The 16,316-nt window shown below is 40.9% G+C and overlaps 1 pseudogene; it reads left to right on the top strand.

The window, feature by feature from the left end:
• The first annotated feature begins 411 nt into the window (after positions 1-411).
• On the top strand, positions 412-16,304 carry LOC142452416 (small ribosomal subunit protein RACK1-like; annotated as a pseudogene).
• The last annotated feature ends 12 nt before the right edge of the window (positions 16,305-16,316 follow it).

Raw genomic sequence — 16,316 nt, 5'->3', positions numbered from 1 at the left:
TTCTTTTTTTCCCCTTTTCCCCACCTCCCTTTTAGTTGGCTACCATATGTATCCCTGGATTTGTTCTGGTCCCTGCCATACTACCTGGTCCTTACTCCAGGAATGCTTGTATACAGTAGCTTTTGTCCTATGCCCCTTTTGCATTTTTTTTAAAGCTTACCTCAGTGGACTCATGTTGTGCTTGTCCTTTTGTGCTTGGCTTACTTCACTTAGCACGAGAAGCCCTATTTTAAAACCTTGGGTGCTGCTCTAGTTATTCCTGGGTATAATGTTTCTTTCTTTCCCCTTATAGTAATAACTCCAGGATAGCCTGGTTAGTGTATCCTCATGGGTGGCTGACTCACCAAAATGTGGTTAGGAAATTCAAACTTCATTCTGGTTCAGCCACCTGGATTCCCTTATTGGATCGACATGGCCGTAGATCACAAAGATACTGGCCAGTTGGCTGAGTATGTAGCTTGACGAGTCTCCCTACATGCCTTAGAGTAGAAAACATAATGAATATCTGCGTTTTACAAAAGTGGTCACTTTTCTCTTGCATGTGACATCTGCTTGGTAAAAGACCTGGCTATGAATGAGTAGGGGGTGATTGGGGAGAAAACATGGAACTATTGAAATGGGGCACAATGGTTTTGTGAAAATGGAGGGAGGGCAAAAACCCATTCACTTGGTGAGTAAACACTTTAAACCCTTGGAGGGGTGGACAAGGGGTTACTAATAATTTTTGTATTTCAGAATCACCCTTGAAGTATTCTCCATGAAGGAAAACACTGGTGTATTTCTGTCAACTGTTGCAGGCAGCCCCCTTAAAACTGGCTCCAACCACCATTCCTCTCGACCTTATTGATAAGTCTCTTAGAAACAGCAGGGTATGAAACCAGGTCTTTGTATCTTAGACCATATCTTAGGCTATTGGACTCACTTCTCATAGCTATTACCTTAAAATCAGAATGAAAATGAATGATTTGAATCAGGAGGACAATTTGGAGGCAGTTAACCTATGCTCCTGACTGATTTATGAAGTCAGGCATGACCATCTCTCTCCTGAAAACTCAGAGACTTAGACCTTAGAGTCATAAAAGATCTTCCAGCACTTAAGAAAACACTACCTGAGTACTGGAAGGCATTAAAATCAGCCACAGCTCACTGGTTAGTAATATTAAGAATGATAAACTGAATTTAAGACAGGTCCCTTTCTCCCTTTCCTGTGGAGATATAAACAATACCCTTCTCTTGGGTGGGTGAGTGCCCTGTTACCCCTGCTACCAATGTCTTTTCTTCTTATTATTATTATTCTAATTCTTCCAATTTTAATTCTTCTTTCTTTCTCTCTCTTTCTTTCTTTCTTTCTTTCTTTCTTTCTTTCTTTCTTTCTTTCTTTCTTTTTTTCTTTCTTTCTTTCTCCCTTTTTGTTGGCTGCCATATGTATCCCAGGACTGGGTCTGACCTCTGCCATGGTACCTGGACCTCACCCCAGGAACATATGTATACAGTAGCTTTTCCCCTAAGCCCCATTTGCTTTTTAAGCTTACCTCAGTGGACTCATGTTGTACTTGGCCTTTGGGGCTTGGCTTACTTTGCTTAGCATAATTTCCTCCACTTCTTCCCATGTGGTGGAAAGAAGTGCTTCATGCATCCATCACTGGTTTTTAGGGATATGTTTGTATGTCCCACAGTTTTTGAATACATTAGTTAATGGATAGAAATTTGGGTTTCTTTTCCAACTCCTTGCAATTGTGAACTGTGCCCTGATGAACATTGGAGCACAGATGCCTGGACGTGGTTTGTTTCTTGCCTCTTCTGGGTATATGCCCAGTAGGGGGATTGCTGGATTGTATGGTAGCTCAATTTCCACCTGTTTTAGAGATAATCAAATTGATTTCCATAATGGCTGTGCATACCTACAGGTCCACCCACAGTGGGCAAGAGTTACTATCTTACCACAGCCCCTCCAACGCTTGTTGCTTTCTGATTTTTTGAATTGGGCTATCTTTGAGGGTGTTAGGTAGTATATCAAAGTTGTTTTAATTTGCATTTCTCTCATGGCTAATGATCAGGAACATTTTCTCATATGTTTATTGGCGATTCCGATTTCTGCCCTTGTGAAACTTCTGTTCAGGCCCACCTGAGGTGTTGCCCACCTCTTCAGTCGACAATTCATATTTTTTATTTTTGTAAACTAGCAGAGTACTGTAGATTTTAGTAATAAGACCTTTGTCTGATGTGTCACTGCTAAGGATGCTTTCCCAGTCTGTGGACTCTCTTATTATTCTCTCGAACAACAGAAAAGTGGGTGAAAGGAGCTAATGGTTGGTGTAAGACAAGAAAAAAAATTATACATTATCAAGGGTTCATGAGGGCAGCATGGTGGGGTGGTGGCGACAGGGAATGGGCTGATGCAAAGGGTTAAGTAGAAAAAAAATGTTTTGAAAATGATGATGGCAACACATGTCCAAATGTGCTTGACACAATGGATGAATGTATGGGTTGTGATAAGACCTGTAGGAGCTTCCAATAAAATGATTTAAAAATAAAAACAAAACAAAAATCAAAAAAACAAGAATGTGTTGACTTAGTTTAGACTTTCCCCCTATAGGCTACTGCAGAATCTGTGTAATTGCTAAAATAAGCTGGTATGCCTAGATTAATACCTCAGGATAATAGGCTATAGAAATGTAAGGAGAACGTGATCTGGTTTTCTACGGCAGACAGTGATTGTTTAGAGGACTTTTTCAACTGGCTAGACCCAGGCTGCAGGAGGTGGGCACGGGCGTAAAGCTAGTTTAAAATGTAAGCCTCAAGCTCGTGCATGTACTTTGGAAGGTGGTGCTTTCATCTCCCTAACTCTTCCCTGAAGAATCCTGTGCATCTTGGTTTACACCTAATCAAAGTGGCCATTTCAGCATCTTGATGAACTCAAATCACGGTCCTTTTCACTGCTCTTAGGGTTTGGGGAACAAAGGGAAGTCTGAAGGGACAAGATCCTAGGTATAGGGTGTGGGGTAAGGTTTTCTGCACATATTCTCATAGGATAGCCCTTACTACCCTCAAAGAATGAATAGATACATTGTATGATGGAAAAAATTGCTTGGCATAATTTTTGTTGCTGTTATTAATTTTTAAATACTTTTATTGGGGGCTATTACATCTCTTATCACACAATTCTTGGCATCATTTTGTTGATCTTTTTTCGCCAATGCAGTTTTTAATTTTCTTAAAACTTCTTCCTAATAAATCCAATGATAGTCCAGTGTCCTTCAAGAAAATATATCAAAATTACCCACTTGGAATTCTAAAAATCAATCATTATGAATTTCTGAGTGGATTTGTCTGTTTTGAATTGAACTAGACTGATGGCTTCCCTTTGGGAGCCAGTATTTTGAGGGAATATATTATTTGAAGGCACCATAGCCAGACTAAAACAGGTGCAGCATTGAGAGAACTTGTCTGCAGTCTTTCACTGATCACAGATACATATTGAAACACATTTTGTTTGGAATAAACCCATGCATGTGTGAACTAGAACTCTAATAGCAGTACATTGTCCTTACCCTCATGTGTCTCTATTATCACACACAAAAACACATATGTAGATGCGTGTATAGACAGGTAGGTAGGTAGATAAGTGGATACATATTTCAAGAAAATGGATCACATAGTTTTAGAAGATGGAAAATTCCAAATCCATGGATCAGGCTTCATACTGGAGCTTTCTCCTGCAACTCATGTGATGGCAAGGTTCAACTATTGAACCTAAAGGCAATAGTTCAAAGAGTAGATTGCTGTCTCACGGAGAGAACTGATTAATCCTCAAATCAGAATGTCAGATGTCAAGCTGCTAGCTTGGGAACTACAGGGCAGAAGATGATTAATTGAATTAGGGTAGAGAGAGGTATAGATAGAAAACCCATCTATGTTGGATGTAGGCCACATTACCAAGAAAACTCCAATTTCTACTGATTGGCTGCCCCCATCAGTTCACAAAATGAAGGATAATTACATAATATCTGGAAAACTACTGAGAATCATGGCCTAGTCAAGTTGACATAGAACCTTAACCATAACAATGAGACAAATCAAATAGTAAAAGATCCCAGAATCTATTGATTAGATTAGAGTGGTTTGTGGAGTAGTCTACTCATGGGAAAATCAATCAGAAGCCAAAATAATGTAGAATTAACATCTAAATATACAATTATTGTTGCAAGGTGATTTTTCATGGTCCTCTCAAATACCCACATGTCCCTTGCATGCAAAAGCACTACCCATTCTTTGCTGTTGCTCCTGGCCACCCCCTAGAATTCAGAACGGCCCCATAGGATTTTCAGGTCTGTAAGTTTTATGCAAGTAGACAGCTACATCTTTCCCTGCAGAGTGACAGGCAGGTTTGCATGGAAGGCCTTTCAGTTGGCAATTGAACATTTAAACACTGCCCCTTGCTTTTTGCACTTTTATCGACTGTTTTGTAAACAGCCTCGGTAGATAAAGATAGTGTCCACCTCTGAAACAGTGGGTAGGTTTTGCTCTCTGCCCAGCATAAAAGATCCAGGTTGCTTACACGTGGGGTTTCTCAGCTATGAAATATTCCACTGTGTGTATATGCGCTATCTACCTGAGTTTCACTGTTCACCCCTGAGACTCATGCAGCAAGATTTAAACATGAAGCCATACAGCGTGCTTGCTGTGCTGTGAGTAATGGCAGGTCGTGAATGACCTGAAATTGAATAGTGCTACTACAGGATTCAGTTTCACTTTGATGTAGGCTATGCCTTAAACTTCCATTCTAATCTCTTTTATGTATCTTCTCAGGCACTTGACTTTAAATGCTTTTAATAATCTGCTGTTCCATGGCTCTGACTTTCCATGGCCTCCCACACATCTGTTTGGATTGATATTCTGCTGTTCGTCATGCAAGCACGATTTTACTTTGGAAATGATTTTCTTTTGATGGATGCTCTAGTTGTTCAGGCGAGCATGGTGTTGTGTTCTTAATGTTCTCTTTAGCTGGCTTTGGCCGACCAGCAGCCATCCCTCAGGGTCTTAGTCATTCACTCACACTAGCTCCACACTTCTTCATAATTAAGCGCCAAAAAATCTGTATTCCTTGGATTAATTTGTATCTGGGGTTGGCAAACTTTAGTTGGTTGGCCAAATCCAGCCATAGCTTGTTTTTGCATGGCCTGAGAGTTAGTGTGTGTGTGTGTGTGTGTGTGTGCATACACATTTTAAACTCTTGTAAGAAACAAGAGCAAAGAAGTAAGATGAATATGCAATAAAGAGTATATACAGCTGCCAAGTAAAAAACATTTTCTATTTGATTCTTTAGAGAAAGGATACGGACCTCTGACTTATGCTAATAAAATTAAGATTCTGGTTCCTAGTATATCATATAAAACAATATGCTGTATGTCTTTCCAATTTAGAGACTCTTTGTTGAGACTTGCTTTACTTTAAATATAAGGCTACGTGGAATACAGGGAATGTATTTTAGGGAGATTCCAAGGACTGTATCAAGAGATAGATGATGCTCCCCAAAAGCAGCTGAAACAGACTCAGCGAGATAGTGTTTTTGATTGAGCGAGACCTACCAGTCAAACAATGGTTGCAACCATGAGCCCTAAATTGAAAATCACAAGAACCAATGCTCCACGGTGTATGAAACTTGAACTGTTTCTCATTTGATGGACTTTGTAAAAAGCTCCAGGGTGAGTAGCACCAAGGATTTATTTGTGTGATGACAGGCAATAATTTGCCCAAGAAAACTCAGGAGAGGTTAGCTAGTATTAAATAACCCTTTCACCCATTCATACCATTCATTATTCATACTGCTCATTATACAGCAGAAAGGGACACACTTTGCTTGCAAGCGTTATGCATTGTGACATTTGCAGTCAACGTGAACACAGCATTAGCTATTTATATCGTGAAAATATCTGACCATATTCAACCTCTAAACTACCACTTCAGCTAGCCTTTCTCCCTACTCCTCTTCCTTCAGGACTCCTCACCTTATGCTACGTCTTCCTGCTGCACTTTGCTCGGCTAGGCCTCCCTTAGAACAGCCTTCCCTCGACTCTATGTATTAAAATCTTATTATCCAAGCCTCCTGTCAAATATGCTGCCTTTGCCAGGAAACCCTCCTAGAACCCCTCAACTGCAATTTTTTCCCTCTGGCTCTTGAGTTTAATGGTCCTGGGCCAATTCTTAGGTCAGTTTCTTGGCCAAGAGAGTCTGTGGGTGGGGGAAATGATTAATGTGATAAGCTACCAACCAGAAGGTCTAAGTACATTTGGAGTTCCCCAAAGAAAAAGTCCCGGTGATCTCTTTCCAAAACTCAGCTAGTGAAGTCTGCCGAGTGCAGTGCTACTCTGAGGTACATTTTCTAGGTCCTAGGCATCCCCCACAGTCAGACAGTCGAAATTCAATCCACACCTTCAAATATATCATAACAGCAGGCTTTTTAAAATTTCTCACTGATTACTCTTTTCTAATCCAAGGTCTGAGGTTAGTAACTTCCTCATGGTTTGCTGGGAGGTCGTGGTTCCTGGCCCCTTACCCTGCAGGAGCCAGTGCTTCAAAGCCTCGACTTTCTTGGCCAAGGCCGGAATAAGTTCCATTCTCATTGTGAAGACCAGGCTCAGCCTGCTGTTTCCAAGGTGACAACCTCCAGAGCCATCCTTGGACCTCCATCTCATTCAATGCCTATGGGTGATGGCTGTGCCACACCACCCTACACACTGCCCTGGCTTTAATGCCTGTCTTTGTTCTCACCTCCAGCATTTTTACCTTTGTCTTTGTTGATGTATTGAATTGCACTGTGGTGTTGTCCCAGTTTATGCGACATTTCTATGTTTGGGAGTTGGCATCTTGTTAATGTCAGCTCATTCTGCCATATTGCCACCTGCCAAAGATTCTGTACGGGAGTTGCCATAATCATTCACTTAATTTACAAAGCTCTTGGCCCTGCTTCTGCTACAATAGGATTACTCCTGTAGCCCTCTAGGCATCAAGGGATCTTATACAAAATTGCTTCTGAATTTTTCCAAATGAAGAAATAGGAATTGGGGCAAAAAGGTCGCATGTCAGAGATGATTGGGAGAAAAGAAAAGGAAAGGGAGGGGGACTGAACAAGGGAAATTTCAAACTAATGAAAATGGGTCAATTTTCGGTCACGTGGGTAGAGGGCACAGTTCCACTGCAAACAACCAGGAATTCTCTGAGTGACACAGCCGCCCTATGCCAAAAACTGTCAATTAAATTACAATCTATCATGTTGAGACCAGAATCTCATATAACTCTTCATATAACTAAGGTGATCATTTTCACCATAAATAGTTGGCTTATTTTGTAAAGAGGTATGCACTTTAAAGGGAGAATCTTATTTTACAGGTCAATAGTCAAACTTCATGCAATTTCAATCAAGGTGACAATGAGGAGCTAACATAAGACCAACGGACAGAAGCCAGGGATACTGGGGTGTTATTTTACATTTCGATATGAATCTTTAGAAAACTAAGGCAGTGTGACCAGTTACTTGGGAAAGTCCACCTTTCAAATATCAAGCTAAATCTATATCTATATATCTATATACACACACATTTAAAATATGAAACCAGTATCTTATGCAAAGGTATAAGAACTCAGAAAGGACCCATGAATTCTTTCTTATAGTATGCACGATGGGGGAATACTGAGCTAAATCCTTTTGACAGGCAGAGCATGTTTACTGCCAGTTCTCCAGGTGAACAGATACTGAGTACTGCACATGCCAGCAAGGAATAAAAAGCAAAGCAAAACCGCGGAAAAGACCAAAGGCTGAAGGATACTCCTATTTTCGTCTGCTTTGTGGAGGCAGAGGGTCGCTCCGACAGTATAGCCTTTTTCATTTGTTTGTGAACACATGGGACCAGGAGGCTCAGGCAGGTGAAATGACTTGCTCAGGGTCACCCGGACCAGGAGGCTCAGGGCAGGTGAAATGACTTGCTCAGGGTCACCCGGACCAGGAGGCTCAGGGCAGGTGAAATGACTTGCTCAGGGTCACCCAGACCAGGAGGCTCAGGCAGGTGAAATGACTTGCTCAGGGTCACCCGGACCAGAAGGCTCAGGGCAGGTGAAATGACTTGCTCAGGGTCACCTGGCTGCGAGCAGGTCTGCCTTGGACCCAGACATCTTCCTACCCGGCTTGTCAAACGCACATTCATTATTGAGATAATTTGAGGAGTTTTGTGTAGTAGCACTTGGAGATAATGGGCTCTTTTAGAATAAATGTCTACATCTTGGCATAATAAGCTCTGCCTGTGTATTTGTAGCTTTGTTATCGAGGGAAGCAGACAAATAATTGGCACATATATTTTTCCTTCTAGCTCTCAAATCCAAGCTTCAAAATGTGGATGAACACTTTAAAATGTAAAGAATTGCAACTCATGTCTCATTGTTGTGCGTGTTTACGTGTGTGCTGCCGAGATACATTGTTCATGTGGGCAGGCTGGGAATGGAGATGGGAAACTGTAGATGACTTAGACAGTGATGAGACACATTTATTTTTAACATTTGATATAAATTTTGAAATGCAATATGGCAAAAATCAGCATGGGCATTTGTTTTAAAGAGCAGCTGGCTCCCAGCCCCTGGTGCATCCAGCATCGCTTTTGTTTTTCCAATTTGGCAAAAACCTAGGCTCTGCCTCGGACATGCTTTCTGTTGTTTAGCACCGAGTAGGGGTCTTCTGGTTGAGAAACATTTGTTGGTTGGTTAACTGATTCTTCGCATCACGGAACTGTCCAGGAGGAAGAAGTTGCTCAAATCTCCATTTCACAGTTGAGCAAACACCACCTCCACCATGGTGGTGGGGGCTGGGGAGGGGTGTTGTGCAGAATATCTGACATACTTTTTGCAGTTCTAATATTGATCTAGAAGTGTTCTTAAAACATTATTATGGCAACAATCCCTATTCAGTGGGGAGAAAGCAATGCATTCTCCATGCAAAGGAGGAAGTGAGAGAAGAGTACTTTAGCCGCTGCCTTTTTTACCCTCTGACCACCCAGTATCGTATTTTTGCTGAGAACAGTGTCTGGAAAACAAGATTTGTTGAGTTACTCACCAACTACGGAAGATATCATCAATTCAAACACTATGTCATAGGAAAACAGCATCTCACTGACTTAAGATTTTCCACAAAAATGAATATTTTCATCATACTTGAAGTCGATCAGGTTATCATTTGAGAACACCATAACAAAAAGATATTTTCAGCCAGTAGCTGTACATTACTGCTTGGAATTCATCACAAAGACATGGTTGTAGGGGTGGACGAATTTGTTCGTGTGGCATTTGCTGAACAAATATTTACCGAGCATGGCCAGTGAGAAAGGAGAATACTAGCTGTCAGTTCCATCAGCAACAGTTACTGGAGTTTATTGATACGCTTTGAACATTTGTGAGAGTTTCCTTTTATCACTGAGCAATTCAAGCATCTGCTACATATAATATAAACAACACTTCGTTTCTTCTTTTTTAAAACACAAAGTCCAAGGGCATTAGGTAACTTTAAAAAGCCACTGCCATGGAGTCGATGCTGACTCTGAGTGAGCCCTTGTGGGTTTCTGAGACTCACTCTTTACAGGAGTAGAAAGCCCAGTCTTTCTCCTGCGGAGCTGCTTGCAGTTTCGAACTGCTGACCATTAGGATCGCTGCCCAACCCGTAACCACTACCTACTATTTATTATCTTTGTATCAATAACAATAAACCTAAGGAAATTAGTCTGTCACTGTAGACTAAATTGTACTATAAATGACATAATGTCCAGCACGTTACCTGGATTGACTAGATAAGTAAATTGTGCAAATACGATATGATTTGTTACTTTTAGTGCATTAGCATTCACCTGGCAATTTGTTAAAAAAAATGAAATGCACCCCAGTCTAGATCCAAACAAAGTCTGCCTTTTAATAAGATCCCCCGGGTGATTAACATGCAATTAAAGTTTGAGAATCATTGCTGAAAGAGATTTTAACTAGCAAAGTGAGTGGAGCACTGAGATCATCATTGAAGGGAAAAATCCCTGTTTCAATTATCTGTATGTTTTTTTAAAGTTACTATTTGAAGGATGGAAGAGGCGATTGTCAGATGCCACATTTCCTGATCAAACACACCGATTTCCAGATTTTCTTGTCAGTGTTGGCCCGGCGGGGAGTAAGACTGTTCAAGGAAAATAAATCAAGCTTCTTATCTCCCTGATGAATTGGGAGAATGTTAGTATTGCTCATCATTTAAGCATAATTTATTCCACAAACAGTGGCAACTTATTTAATTTTTAAATCATTTTATTGGGGGCTCTTATCACAATCCATACATTCGTCTATTGCATCAAGCACATTTGTTCATTTGTTGCCATCGTTTTCAAGACATTTTCTTTCTATTTGAGCCCTCGGTATCAGTTCCTCATTCCCACCCACTTCCTTCACCCTCCCTCACTCAAGAACCCTTGATAATTTATTAATTTATTTCATGTCTTACACTGACCGATGTCTCCCTTCATCCCCTTTCCTGTTGTCCGTGCCCCTGGGAAGGGGTTATATGTAGATCATTGTGATTGGTTCCCCCTTTCTCTTCCCACCTTCCCCCTACCTTCCTGGTATCACTTCTCTCATTATTGGTCCCGAGGGGTTTATCTGTCCTGGATTCCCTGTGTTTCCAATTCTTATCTATACCCATGTACATGCTCTGATCTAGGCAGATTTGTAAGTTACAATTTGGGGTCATGATAGTTGTATGGGGGGAAGCACTAAAGAACCATAGGAAAGTTGTATGTTTCATTAGCTTGTCTCTTCCTTGTGACCCTTCTGTGAGGGGATGTCCAATTGTCTACAAATGAGCTTTGGGTCTCCACTCCACACATACCCCTCATTCACAATGATATGATTTTTTGTTCTGGGTATTTGAGGCCTAATACCTGATCCCATCAACACCTCATGATCACACAGGGTGGTGTCCTTCTTCCATGTGGGCTTTGTTGCTTCTGAGCTAGATGGCTGCTTGTTTATCTTTAAGCCTTTAAGATCCCAGATGCTATATCTTTTGATAGCCAGGCACCATCAGCTTTCTTCACCACATTTACTTATGCACAAACTTTGTCTTCAGTGATCATATCGGGAAGGTGAGCATCATGGAATGCCAGGTTATTAGAACAAAGTGTTCTTGCATTGGGGGAGTACTTGAGTAGAGGTCCAATGTCTGTATGCTACCTTAATACTTAACATATAAATATATGTACATAGATCTATGTCCCTATTATTATATATAAATATATTTACCTATGTACATGCCTATATTTAGACCTGTATAAATTCCCTTTACCTCCTAGATTTTTCCTCTGTTTCCTTTAACTTTCCTCTTGTCCCACTATCATGTTCAGACTTCATTTGGGTTTCAGTAATTCCTTTTAGTTACATTGCCCTTGATCAAAGCCCTAGCAGGCATCCTATACCCAACTAGCCATCAACTTTAGATCACTTGTTGTTCCTTTGTCCCTGGGTTAAACAGTGGCAATTTATTATTATTTATTTATTTAAATCATTTTATTAGGGGCTCATACAACTCTTATCACAATCCATACATACATCAATTGTGTAAAGCACATTTGTACAATCATTGCCCTCATCATTCTCAAAACATTTGCTCTCGACCTAAGCCCCTGGCATCAGCTCCTCATTTTACCCCTCCCTCATATTCCTCCCTCCTTTATGAGCCCTTGATAATTTATAAATTATTATTTTGTCATGTCTTGAACTGTCCTTCACCCATTTTTCTGTTGTCCATCCCCCAGGGAGGAGGTCAGTGAGGAATGTCATGACCAGCCATGTGGTCTTCTCTCTGGATTGGCTGCTCTGAGTGGGGATATCTTCCTCAAGGGTTGGTGGGCTAAGATGTGCTCCGTTCTCTTTTCCTCCCCCTTCATTCGCTTCCTTGTGCTCTGATCAGGCATGTCGTTCTCCCAGAGCTGCAGATTCAGTGCTGTGCTCTGAAATGAATTCTTCTTGGGGGAAAACAGTGACAATTTAAGTATGAACAAAAACCCCACCTACATCTCATGATGTGGCTTTGACAATTTCATTGCCCTGTACATCTCTTTATGTTTACAAATGATATTCATGTAGTGTTATTTTTATACTTACTCATTTATTCCAGGAGGCATTTATTACAGGGTAAACAATGAAGCAGTCAAAGCTGCACTGAAGACATTGACAAAAATCAAAATCACAACCAAACTCACTGCCATCAAGTTGAGTTGCGTCTGACTCAGAGAACAGGGCTGAACTGTCCTTTTGGGTTTCCAAGGTTTAAACTTTTCACAGGACTAGAAAGCCTCGTCTTTCTCCCCTGGAGTGGCTGGTGGTTTTGAGCTACTGACCTTGTAGTGCCCAATGCATAACTCACTATATCATCAGGGGTCCCTGGCAAAAGTCAAGGCTCCATGACTGTTGGAATAGCAATTGAGGTGTTACAACAAACAAATGCAACACTGGAACCACTCACTGGCCAATTGACTGAAAGAGATCTTTATTTGTGCCCATGCCAAGGAAAGGTTATTAATAGGATATGGAAATTATTGAGCAATAAAATGAACATCATATGCAAGCAAAATCTTGCCAAAAATAAGTGTTTTTAAAGTTGCAGCACTACATTGAGAGGGAACTGCCAAAAATCCAAGCCATATTCAGAAGAGGGCATGGGATGTGGTTATCATTGCTGGTGTCACATGTGCTATGACTAAAAGGAGTGAATAACAGTAAGATGTGTACTTGTGTTTTATCGGCTACGCAAAAAATATCAATTGGGTGCATCACAACAAACTATAGATAACTTTGTGATGAAGAAGCATTCCAGAACAAATAATTGTGCATAGACCAAGAAGCAGTTGTACAAACAGAACAAGCTGATGTTGCATGGTTTAAAATCAGGAAAGGTATGTGTCGGGTTGAATCCTTTCACCATGCTTATTCAATTTGCATGCTGAACAGATAATCTGGGAAGCTGTAATATACCAAGAAGAATGTGGCATCATGGTTGAAGGAAGGCTCTTGATCAGCCTTCAATATTTGTAAGTGGCACATTTTTTGCTTCCTGAGAGTGAAGAGGACTTGAGACACTTAACGACAAAGATAAAAGACTGCAGCCTTCAGTATGGATTAAAATTCAATGTAAACGAAGCCCAAATCCTCATAACTAAACCAATAAACACCATCATGATAACAAAAGATTTAAATTACTAAAGGTTTCATTTTATTTGATCCACAACCAATACTATGGAAGCATCAATGAAGAAATCAAATAACATAATGCATTGGGCAAATCTGCTGCACAGGGCCTCTTGAAAGTGTTAAAGAGCAAATATGTCATTTTGAGGACTAAGATGAGCCTAACCCAAGCTGTGGTATTTTCAATCAGCTTCTATACATGTGAAATCTGGACAGTAAATAAGAAAGACTGAAGATTATAGAGGCATTTGAATAATGATATTTGCTTAGAATATTGAAAGTGTAAGAGACAGCCAGAACAAACACATGTCTTAGAAGTGTGGCCAGACATTTCTTATCAGTGAGGATGGCAAGATTCACTTACTTTGGTTCTGTTATTAGGAGGGGCCAGTCCCTGAAAAAGGTTCACCACGAGTCAGCAGTGCCTCTATTGGAGTCAGTTTGGTTTTCTTCATATGTCCATGCACATTGTTTACCCATTCGTGTTTGGTCAAGCCCCTGAACAAGAGAAAGACTTTCAACAAGAAGGTTTGGCACCGTGACCGCAACAATGGGCTCAAACAGCCACAAATAGGAGGCTGATGCGGGTCAGGCAGTGCTTGTTCCTGGTGCGCAGAGTCCCTATGAGTTGGGTCCATCTCGGCAGCTCTGACAGTAACAAAGAATAAGCATGCGCAGAGCTGTGGAGGAGGTTACATGAAAAGAATGGGATGTTTCAAGATGTTATATTCATTCATTTTTTTATAATGCCAGATTGGGCTAATTGCAATCATAATTATTAAGAACAATCCCAACGATAATTAGACTTCCAAATCATAATTTGAATTAGCTGTATCACATTCCATTGAATGGATGTGCAGAGATTATTTAATCATTCTCTTATTATATGGATATTCAGATCTCTTTCATGGTTTGCTCTTTTAAATAATGCAGCCATAAACTTTGTCTAATAGTTTAACCTATTAAATTATAGCACAAATTATAAATAATGGAGTTAGTGGATGCAAGAATATATTCTTTATGGGATTTTGAAAATTTATGAATAAATTGTTTTGGGAAAGAGCTATAACAATTTATGTTGAAATCAGCATTGTTAGAGTATTCTAGTTTCACTGTATCTTTCTGGCAATAAACATAATTACTTGCTAATTAATCAGTATACAACTCTTAATTTTTTACACAATGAAAAATAAAACTATAATTAAAACTTCCTTTTCTTACAGCAGAATTTCCCAACAGGTGTCCTGCCGCTCAAACCGGAAATGGGTTCGAGGCATGTTCTGAAAAACTCTGCGTGAGGTCAGAGACGGCTGGAGCCTGCCTCCCTGATGGTCACTCGTGGCACACACAGGTAGAGAAAAATTAGGTCAGAACAGCATTATGCTCACTGTCTTTCTTTCCCTTCTTCAAATATCTGTCTTGCTTAACATATTTTAACAGCTTTATTGAGATATAAATTACATATCATAAATTCACACCTTAAAACGTACAATTCAATTTTTAGAATATTGATAGCTGCATTTACCTCTTATCGCCATCGGTTATAGAACACTGTATCACCTCAGAAAGCAACCCTGGGTTCTTCTGCTATCACTCCCACATTCCTCCGTTCCTCTTCCTTTCCATCTTCAACCCAGCTCTAAGCGACCATGACTTTAATTCACTCCCATTAGATGAGCCTGTTCTGGACATTTAGTACAAATGCAATCAGTCGATTGTGATCTTCTGTGACTGGCTTCTTTCACGTTGTATGTTTTCAAAGTTAATCCAGGTTGTGGCATGCATCAGGATTTAATTTCTTTTGGTTACACATCGGGTTGCTGTCTGCATGGTTGGCAGTTCAAAACCAGCAGCAGTTCAGGGAGAAAGACTGGGCTTTCTAGTCCTGTAAACAGTTACAGTTTGGGAAACCCACAGCGGTGCGCTATGAGTCAGTTGGTTTTTTTTTATATGGCTATAACACATTGTTTATCCATTTATGCTGATGAGCATTTGGGTTGTTTCTACTTTTCACTATTAGGAATAAAGTTTTCCTTTGGCTATAGATTTTCATTTCTCTCCTAGGCAGATAGAAATTGCTGGGTCATATGGCAACCCCATCTTTACCCTTTTGAAGAACAGTCAGATAATTTTACAAAGTGCACCATTCTATAAACCCACCAGCAGCACTGGCAGGTTCTGATTTCTCCACATCCTCACCAGTCATTGCTATCATCTGACATCTTGAGTCTAGCCACTGACATCAGCAGAAGTGGAATTTCAGCTGTGCTGCTGGGTGCTTCTGAGCTGTCCAATGCCATCCTCATCACTGTAGCCACCCCCCAAAACCTGCTGCTGCAAACACTGAGCAAATGACCCTTCAAGGTAACCTCACCACCCGGGGGGACCACAATAACTGGGTAACCAAGATCATAACCACTCTGAAGTTCCTGGACATAATACTGTCCACTCATGATACAAGACCATCGTCATGTGGAAGCACACCAGGGATGACCCCAACTATGGCATTGGCCAACATCTCTTTGTGGTCACTCTCACTTTGTTAGTGATGCAGTCATTTCCTCTGATGGCCGGTTTTCCCTCTCAGGCTCCTGGGATGGAATACCGTGCCTCTGAGATCTCACAATGGGCACCATGCGTGCCAATCTGTAGGCCACACCAAGGATGTACTGAGCGTGTCCTCCTCTGACACTGGCAGATTGCCGTTGGCTCTGGGAAGACATCCTTCAAGCTGCAATGCTCTGGTTGTCGGTACACTGTCCAGGATGACAGCCACTCAGGAATGCCTGGAGTTCAGTTTTCCCAACAGCAGCAATCCCGTGATTGGTTCCTGGGACTCGGACAATTTGGTGCGTTTGGTGAGGAACTTGGCAAACTGGAAGCTGAAAACCAGCCACACAGGCCAACTGAACATTGTGACCGTCTTTCCAGATGGATCCCTCTGTGCTTTTGCAGACAAGGATGGCCAAGCCATGCTGTGCAACCTCAACAAAGGTAAGCATCTTTATACATTTACACAGGGGGTATCATCTCTATACATTTTATAGCGGGGATATCAC

The sequence above is a fragment of the Tenrec ecaudatus genome, chromosome 7 (assembly GCF_050624435.1).
Source record: "Tenrec ecaudatus isolate mTenEca1 chromosome 7, mTenEca1.hap1, whole genome shotgun sequence".
NCBI classification, from domain to species: Eukaryota; Metazoa; Chordata; class Mammalia; order Afrosoricida; family Tenrecidae; genus Tenrec; species Tenrec ecaudatus.
This window is presented reverse-complemented; position numbering and strand designations above follow the sequence as displayed.